The sequence below is a fragment of the Dendrobates tinctorius genome, unplaced genomic scaffold (assembly GCF_039654945.1).
Source record: "Dendrobates tinctorius isolate UK_male_01 unplaced genomic scaffold, ASM3965494v1 ptg000171l, whole genome shotgun sequence".
Taxonomy (NCBI): domain Eukaryota; kingdom Metazoa; phylum Chordata; class Amphibia; order Anura; family Dendrobatidae; genus Dendrobates; species Dendrobates tinctorius.
The window spans coordinates 3,066,366-3,076,448 of NW_027361838.1; positions in this window are offsets into that span (position 1 = coordinate 3,066,366).

Below are 10,083 nucleotides of genomic sequence, written 5' to 3' on the forward strand. Positions count from 1 at the left end.
TTATATATAGCCCATTCACTATTTCTCTGAACATAATTCTCCATCAAACTCCACTGCACCCAAAAACACTACAAATAGTGGCTGGTGACTACCACATGCAGTCTTTATCTATCCCCCATTCCCTCAAGATGTCTGGACCACCATTGCAAATAAGCACCTGTACTTTTTGTCTCCCCCCACTTCATTGTAGATTGTAAGCTCTTACGGGCAGGGTCATCATTATTTTCACTGTAAATATTGTATTATCTTTAGCTATGTTACTTATGACTGTTGTATATGAAGCTCTGAATTGTAAAGCTCTGCGGAATTTGTTGGTGCTATATAAATAAAGATTGTTATTATTATTATTATTATTATTATTATTAATATAGTTATAGAAGGATAGGGAAAATGAAGGGAGGTCAGCTCACCAGTCTCAGTTGCGATCCATAATCCTCCTGCGCACGGAGTCACCTTGATCAGTGGCGTTGACTGAAGCAAAATAAAGGATATAATCTCCAGCGCTGGACTTCAGTTAAAAATTCATCATTTATCATAAATTCTTAAAATCGGACAGAAAAAAGTATGAATAAGGACATACAGGCAGATGGGGTCTCTGGTGGTCTCCAACCAACGCGTTTCGACCTAGAGGGTCTTACTCATGGTTCACACTAGACCAGTACTGACAACTACAAATAATACAAAGACTGGTAAATCACAGGTGTTGGACAAAAGAATTAATGAAAATAGGGAGTATCCCTACCAGTTAACTCTTGCAAAACACTCAGCCTAATGTGGAGCTGAAATATACATTAACCCTTTTACCATTAGTAAATGAAATAATGTAAACAAAAACTTATCGGAAAAACAGGAAAAAATAAAAACTAATGAAAAGATATCATAAGAATATAATGAATAGCAAAAAAAAAAAAAAAACCTTCATCAATTAATATAATGTTAATAAACAAAGTAACAATCACAAAAATTATCAGAATAGCCAGAATTAAATAGGACTAAGTAAAATGTACAGAAGAAAATATCAATCTAATTGCAATATTAAATCAAGTCGTTTGTTCAGACCTAATGGTACTCTTGTATTTAATTTAAAAATCCAGAAGGATTCACAATTTAATAATTTTCTCCTGAAATCACCTCCCCTAGTAGATCTATAGACTTTCTCTATTGCTATAATTTTGAGACTATCAGTTTTACCTCCATGAACAGTTTTACAATGATAAGAAACTGCTGAGATATTATAATTGTTGCTAGTGGCTTCTGACAAATGTTTCCTAATTCTCTTTTTAAGGGGTCCTATTGTGCAGCCTACATATTGTAGGTTACAAAATACAACTATATGGTCGCTTTATAGATTACCTGATTTTGATCTGGAAGGGAGACATCTCAGGGATTAGTGATTTCATTAGCTATATTAATATGAATGATTTTAATCTTTCATTTACATTTACAGTGTCAGATTTTTCTATCAATTATCTGGATGTGACTTTGTCTGTGAACCCTGACAGCCAAAAGGTCTGTGTTTTTCCTTTCAGAAAACCCACAGATACAAACTCAATTTTACAAGCTTATTCTTGTCACCCTAAGCACGTGGTTAAAAACATTCCAGTGGGAGAATTAATTAGGTTAAAAAGAAATTGCAGCTCACCTATAACATTTGCCAAAGAATCAAACAAAACCCTCTCTAGACTTAAGGACAGAGGATATGCTAATTGGATGCTAAGGAAAGCTGATAATATTGTCAGCAGGATCCATAGACACACCCTGCTGAATGAATCTCCTTTGAGCCTTGTACACACTGGAGTTACTGCTAACAAGAAAAAGAATCGCACACGGGCCCCCTGCAATAATCATGACCGTCCTATAGTTAGTTTCTCTACCATGTACAGTCCACAATTCAACAAGATAACGGACATTGTCAAAAAATATTTACCTATTTTACACAATGATAATAAACTTGGTCAAATTCTGGACAATACCCAAATACGATACATAGCCAGGAAAGCTCCTGCTTTGAGCGATATCTTATCCCCCAGTCTTTTTATCAGCAATAGGAGAACTAAAAATACTTGGTTGTCATATAAAGGCTTTTCCAAATGTGGACATCATCCCTGTAAAGTCTGCAATTATGTGGTTAAAACCAGCAGATTTACTTCCAGTGTTACTGGCATATCATACCCTATTCAGTCTCACATAAATTGTAATTCAGAAGGAGTAATATATGTTATTGAATGCGTTTTTTGTAACCTACAATATGTAGGCTGTACAATAGGACCTCTTAAAAAGAGAATTAGGAAACACTTGTCAGAAGCTACTAGCAACAATTATAATATCTCAGCAGTTTCTTATCAGTGTAAAACTGTTCATGGAGGTAAAACTGATAGTCTCAAAATTATAGCAATAGAGAAAGTCTATAGATCTACTAGGGGAGGTGATTTCAGGAGAAAATTATTAAATCGTGAATCCTTCTGGATTTTTAAATTAAATACAAGAGTACCATTAGGTCTGAACAAACGACTTGATTTAATATTGCAATTAGATTGATATTTTCTTCTGTACATTTTACTTAGTCTTATTTAATTCTGGCTATTCTGATAATTTTTGTGATTGTTACTTTGTTTATTAACATTATATTAATTGATGAAGGTTTTGGTTTTTTTTTGCTATTCATTATATTCTTATGATATCTTTTCATTAGTTTTTATTTTTTCCTGTTTTTCCGATAAGTTTTTGTTTACATTATTTCATTTACTAATGGTAAAAGGGTTAATGTATATTTCAGCTCCACATTTGGCTGAGTGTTTTGCAAGAGTTAGTTAACTGGTAGGGATACTCCCTATTTTCATTAATTCTTTTGTCCAACACCTGTGATTTACCAGTCTTTGTATTATTTGTAGTTGTCAGTACTGGTCTAGTGTGAACCATGAGTAAGACCCTCTAGGTCGAAACGCGTTGGTTGGAGACCACCAGAGACCCCATCTGCCTGTATGTCCTTATTCATACTTTTTTCTGTCCAATTTTAAGAATTTATAATAAATGATGAATTTTTAACTGAAGTCCAGCGCTGGAGATTCTATCCTTTATTATTATTAATGAGTCATATTGAGGACCATTTGAAGGTTTGTTTTTTTTGCAAGATGAGTTGTAGTTAATGGCTCCATTTAATTTTTTTATAATGTACGGAAAGACAGTAAGAAAAAAATAATTGCGAGGTGGAATCAGATCAAAATACAATTGAGTTTTGTTGTATAAAGTTAATGGCCCAGTAAAAACTACATTAGATTTATTTTTGGGTCAGTGCAATTAAGAATATAACAAATTCAGATATGGGTTTATTTTTATTGACCTTAAAAAAAATTGTATATTTTATTTATGTTGTTCATCTCCATAGATTTGTTAAATACAACTTGGAATGTGTTAGGGGCTTGCGGAACGCACCAAACAATAAAGATGGTATAAGGTGCGTTCGCAGCCCAGGGTCCACCGTGCAGAGATGTTACCTGCAGCTCGGTAATGGCGGACACAATATGGCGGTATAACAGATGAACACACGGGTGTGTACAGAGGCGGACTCTGCTGCCTCACAGAGTCTCGCCAACGTGAACCATAAATGCCGTGGCCTGTTATGCTCACAGACCTCAGCAAGGTGAGCGCTGGTGTGCAGTCACAGGACTCTGCCCCAAGGACACAGGGATAGAGTCCCTCTAGACCCACTAACGCTCGGCACCGCAACTGAGGCGACAGGAGAGGCTACGCTAATAGATTATCGCACGAAGTGCATACAGTGACACTCTGGTGGACGCCACTAACCAGCCTAAGCTTAGGTTCTGGAAAGTGCACTAAGGGCGCACGGCGGCGCGCTGACGGACACTGCTGTACATGCAGCACAGTTGTGCCTTGTGCAGGATGGCACACTCTGGCGTTAGCACGTGAGGAGAGACCTGGATGCACTGTGGCGCATAGGCAATGCCACTACTAGGCGCTGACTCTAACTCCGATAACCCTATTATATACACAACCAAGGGAGGGGAATCATAATGAGTCAGTCACCAGAAACATGCATCCATCATCACACACACCAGTACATAATTCTATACTAGCGCATGGTCGGGCGGCCATGTGAGGCTTTTATAGTTGCAGCCTTCCGGGATCTTCCCCGTGGTCCAATTGGAGCAGCAACAGGACATGTAGTATTTATATTCTATTAAAGTGGGGCATATTCTCCTCTTAGTTTACTTCACTATGGGTTAACACCCTAGTTGGGATTCCTTGTGTAGAGGAGGTGTGTAGTGATTTTGAAGGCCTGATCTCTACTGTGATATCCCCTAGTGGTTTTATTGTGCAGGTGTTGGTTGACACAGCAATGAACAGGGGGGATGGCATTTATTATAGGCAGTTTCAAAATCTCCATACTGATGGTAAAATTGAAAAACGATAGGTTGTAATGGCGCTTTGTCTCATGCTAAGCAGCAACTAATATTGTTTGTGGGGAGCTGGTTGGTGTCATGTTTGTTTGTTCCTGTACTGTATTTTTGAATTATGCAAATATTTTTAATGGTAATTAATAAAGAATTTTTGAATCATTGGTTTATGCTCATGTTCTTGGGGGCCGTGTAGGAGCCACCAATTGGTTGAGGTATGATAAAAGACGTAGAGTGGAGAAGAAATCACTGCCTCCTGACTTCATTATACTGGTACCCCCTCCCATCAGCGTCACACTGACCTGTTCGGCTCTGTAATCCCGTGCATGCGCCATACACGCACACCGCTATGAGAACTCTGTCCGCCCTTGGATGGGCAGTGTCTGCATTGATCTTGTGCCCAGGCACCAGGGTACTGTTATAATGAAGTCAGGAAGCAGGGATTTCTTCCAGGCACTGCGTGCCCTGGAGCCTGGAAGAGATCATTAACATATATAACATTATAAATGAATTTCTCAAAATCCACATGACAGCTATGAGGCATACAGGTAAGACTGGTTTAACCATTCTGTTACCTGTATGCCCATAGTAATAGATCAAAATCGTCCAAGGGGTGACAGATTCCCTTTAACTTACTGTCCTGCACATCTTTTTCCATTTGTATGCTCTAATCTTTTTAGTCTTTTTTTTTTAATTACGATGAGCTCTGTATGAAATGTTTTGTCAAGTGGTGTCACAAACTCAGATTGGGTTATCTTTGTGGGCAGTTAATGGTTCTAATTATTGCTACACACCTTCCTCACATACAGCGGTGCTTTAACATTTGTGAACCCTTTAGGATGTTCCATATTTCTTCATAAATTTGTCCTAAAACTACATCAGATTTTCACAGAAGTTCTAAAAGTAGACACAGAGAACCAAGTCAAAGAGTCAAAATATTAGACTTTTTTTAATAAGGAAAATGATCCAGTATCATATGTCTGTAAATGGTCAGAATATGTGACCCTTTGCTTTCAGTATCTAGTGTGATCCCCTTGAGCAGCAATAACTGTAGCTAAACATTTTCAGTAATTGCTGATTAGTCCTGCACATTGGCATAGAGAAACGTTAGCAGTCTACTAGTACTGCAGTCTAAGTACAATCTGCAAAGTTATCTTTTCTGATGAAGCCTCTTCAGACTGGTTGAGACCTCTAGAAGAATGATTGTCTAGGAAGCAAAGTGAGCATTTAGTTGGCTCCCTTCCACTGAACAGGTAATCACACTGTGATAGGCTTTATTCACGCAATTATTTAAAAATTGTACAATTTTCCTCCTGAAAACTGATGTTTTTCATCTATATGAAAATTTATTTTAGGTCCTTATGTCTCCACATCTGAGAAAATCTATCCTATTACTCTGATTAGACTTTTGATCAGAGTGACTGAAGTATTTCCTGGGCGTCGGGGAAGAAAAAAAAAGTTTCTCTACCTTCTACATTCTGTCACTCTGTGAAATCGTACTGCATTCGGATGTAATTCGAGTGTAGTTGGAAATTTTTCATGGACCTATAGACTAGCATTGCCGATTTTGATTGGAAACTCAGATCAAAATCGGACGTGTCTCCAATCTTTTCCGCAGACCACTCTGTCCGAGGAAAAAAACGGCAATGTGCAAAGCCCCATAGAATGTCATAGATACAGTCATATGTTAAAGTTTGGGCACCCCTATTAATGTTAACCTTTTTTCTTTATAACAATTTTGGTTTTTGCAACAGCTATTTCAGTTTCATATATCTAATAACTGATGGACTCAGTTATATTTCTGGATTCAAATGAGGTTTATTGTACTAACAGAAAATGTGCAATCTGCATTTAAACAAAATTTGACTGGTGCAAAAGTATGGGCACCTCAACATAAAAGTGACATTAATATTTCGTAGATCCTCCTTTTGTAAAAATAACAGCCTCTAGTCGCTTCCTGTAGCTATTAATGAGTTCCTGGATCCTGGATGAAGGTATTTGTGACCATTCCTGTTTACAAAACAATTCCAGTTCAGTTAAGTTTGATGGTTGCCGAGCATGGACAGCCCGCTTCAAATCATCCCACAGATGTTCAATGATATTCATGTCTGGGGACTGGGATGGCCATTCCAGAACATTGTAATTGTTCCTCTGTATGAATACCTGAGTAGATTTGGAGCAGTGTTTTGGATCATTGTCTTGCTGAAATATCCATCCCCTGCGTAACTTCAACTTCGTCACTGATTCTTGCACATTATTGTCAAGAATCTGCATACTGAGTTGAATCCATGCGACCCTCAACTTTAACAAGATTCCCGGTGCCGGTATTGGCCACACAGCCCCAAAGCATGATGGAACCTCCACCAAATTTTACTGTGGGTAGCAAGTGTTTTTCTTGGAATGCTGTTTTTTAGCCTCCATGCATAACGCCTTTTTGTATGACCAAACAACGCAATCTTTGTTTAATCAGTCCACAGGACCTTCTTCCAAAATGAAACTGGCTTGTCCAAATGTGCTTTTGCATACCTCAGGCGACTCTGTTTGTGGCGTGCTTGCAGAAACGGCTTCTTTCGCATCACTCTCCCATACAGCTTCTCCTTGTGCAAAGTGCGCTGTATTGTTGACCGATGCACAGTGGCACCATCTACAGCAAGATGATGCTGCAGGTCTTTGGAGGTGGTCTGTGGATTGTCCTTGACTGTTCTCACCATTCTTCTTCTCTGCCTTTCTGATATTTTTCTTGGCCTGCCACTTCTGGGCTTAACAAGAACTGTACCTGTGTTCTTCCATTTCCTTACTATGTTCCTCACAGTGGAAACTGACTGGTTAAATCTCTGAGACAACTTTTTGTATCCTTCCCCTGAAAAGCTATGTTGAATAATCTTTGTTTTCAGATCATTTGAGAGTTGTTTTGAGGAGCCCATGATGCCACTCTTCATAGGAGAATCAAATAGGAGAACTACTCGCAAGTGGCCACCTTAATTACCTTTTGTCAAGATTTGATACACCTGGCTATGAAGTTCAAAGCTCAATGAGGTTACAAAACCAATTTAGTGCTTCAGGAAGTCAGTAAAAAGTAGTTAGGAGTGTTCAAATCAAGAAAATGATAAGGGTGCCCATACTTTTGCACCGGTCAAATTTTGTTTAAATGCAGATTGCACATTTTCTGTTAGTACAATAAACCTCATTTGAATCCAGAAATATAACTGAGTCCTTCAGTTACTAGATATATGAAACTGAAATAGCTGTTGCAAAAACCAAAATTGTTATAAAGAAGAAAGGTTAACATTAATAGGGGTGCCCAAACTTTAACATATGACTGTACAAATGCTATCCATGAAACCCAGATATAGCACTTGTACGAAAAAATCGGTGTTGTGCACGAGCCCTAAAATGCATATCAAATTTGTTTCTGTCATTTGCTATATACAGTGCTTTGAAAAAGTATTCATACCTGTGAACTTTTCCACATTTTTTTTACATTATTCCCAAACTTAAATGTATTTTATGTCATATACCAACACAAAATATCTAGTATTTGTGAAGTGTATAGGAAACGATACATGTAAAAAAAAATTAAAATATTTTAAAGGTATAAATCTGAAATACTTTGTAGGACCACCTTTCGCTGCAATTACTGCTGCAAGTCTTTTGGGGTAAATGTCCACCAGCTTTGCACATATAGAGACTGATATTGGTCAATTTTACTTATCAAACTAGCTCTAGCGCAGTGAGATTGGATGGAGAGTGTCTGTGAAAAGCAGTTTTCAAGTCTTGCCGCAGATTCTCAATGGGATTTAAGTCTGGATTTTGACTGGGCCATTCAGACATATGAATATGCTTTGATTTAAGCCATTCCTTTGTAGCTCTGGCAGTATGTTTAGAGTCGTTGTCCTGCTAGAAGGTGAACCTACATCCTAGTCTCAAGACTTTTGCAGCTACTAACAACTTTTCTTCCTGGATTGCCCTGTATTATTCTCCATCTATATTCCTATCAACTCTGACCAGCTTCCCTGTCCCTGCTGAAGAAAATCATCCCCACAGCGTGATGCTGCCCCCCACTGTGTTTGACTGGTGATGGTGTTTTCAGGGAGATATGCAGTGTTACTTTTCTGCCTTATATAGCTGTAGAGACACAGGAGGTCAGCGAGTACTCTGGTCTGCTAGCCAAAACCGCATGGACCAGGGATCATCCCACTGAATGCTCGCTCTCTTTTTACTGTGGGCCTAATACTGCTCAGACAACACAGGGTGAGGGTAAAACAGTGTGGCAATACTTTATATTGAACCACAAAATGGAAATAACACATAGAACAGTCACATACATTTACTCAAGATGGTGCAAATTTACAGAGTCTCACCCTTCCACTGACTTGCAGACATAAGAGCAGCTGTGACTTCAGAGCTTCCAGGGCCAACTACTCCCACCTGTGGCACGCACAGAGAGGAGGTAACAAAAAGGTAAGGAAACTGAGTCCATTGCGTTACAAGGCCCCTTTGAAGTACGGTCACAACCTGTCTTCTCCGAGCCTCTCCATGAAGCCAGGTGACTGGTGGGTCCCAATCCTAGCTTTCCCAAATATATCCATGGGGCTCAGGTGACTGGTGTGTCCAAATCCTGCCCTCCTAAAACTTATCCATGGTTTCAATGATGGTCAATGGAGGGGATCTGTATTCTTTCAGCTGGGTCCGTGGCTCCCTAAGCTAGCATCCTGTAGAATGTCAAAACTGTGTCCCTTGAGATGGAGCCATGATGTTGCAGCCATCCTGTAGAGTATTCCTGGTTTTGGTTTTGTAAAGAGTCTCTGGTTCCTTTCCATTTATGGATATCTTGGATACTTGGATATATTGTTACAGAGGCATATCCCCTTTATTTAGGTCACAATTGTTGTTTTTCAAGCCAGCATTCAGAGGTCAAGAAGAAGATGTGATCAGCTTAATTTGCATTGTTTGACTAATCAATTTGCATGGTTTTTATTTCTCTGTTTTGCAAGTTAACAAGCCACAGGACCCACACAATGATCACACAACATATTAAGCAAACATCCATTGTTCAATGACCCTGCATCACTGTCTTGCAAAGATAGTAGACAATAAACTATAGGAGCTGATATAAGAGGTAAATAACAACCATTTATCAATGTACAAATATCAATTTAACCTGCAAGAAGAGTCAATGTTTCAGACTCTTGACCAACCAAAGAAAGAAACATATAAATTCATAAATCAACATATAGATAATAGTCTATGCCTCCTGCCTTACTGAAAATAGACTTCTGAATAATTAATATAAAATGCTGTGTTGCCACAATAGCATTTTGCCCAAAAAGTTGTACTTTGGTCTCATTTGACCAGAACACTTTATTTCACATGCTAGCTGTGTCCCCTACATAGTTTTTTGCAAATTGCAGATTGGCCCTCTTATGGCTTGTTTTCAAAATTTGCTTTCTTCTTACTACTCTTCCATAAAGTCAAGATTTGTGGAACATCCAACTAATAGTTCTCCTGTGGACAGATTCTCCAACCTCAACTGTGGATCTCTGCAGTTCCTCTACAGTGACAATGGAACACTTGTCTGCTTTTCTAATTAGTGCTTGTTTGTGATTATTATTATTATTTATTTATATAGCACCATTGATTCCATCGTGCTGCAGATGAGAAGGGGTTA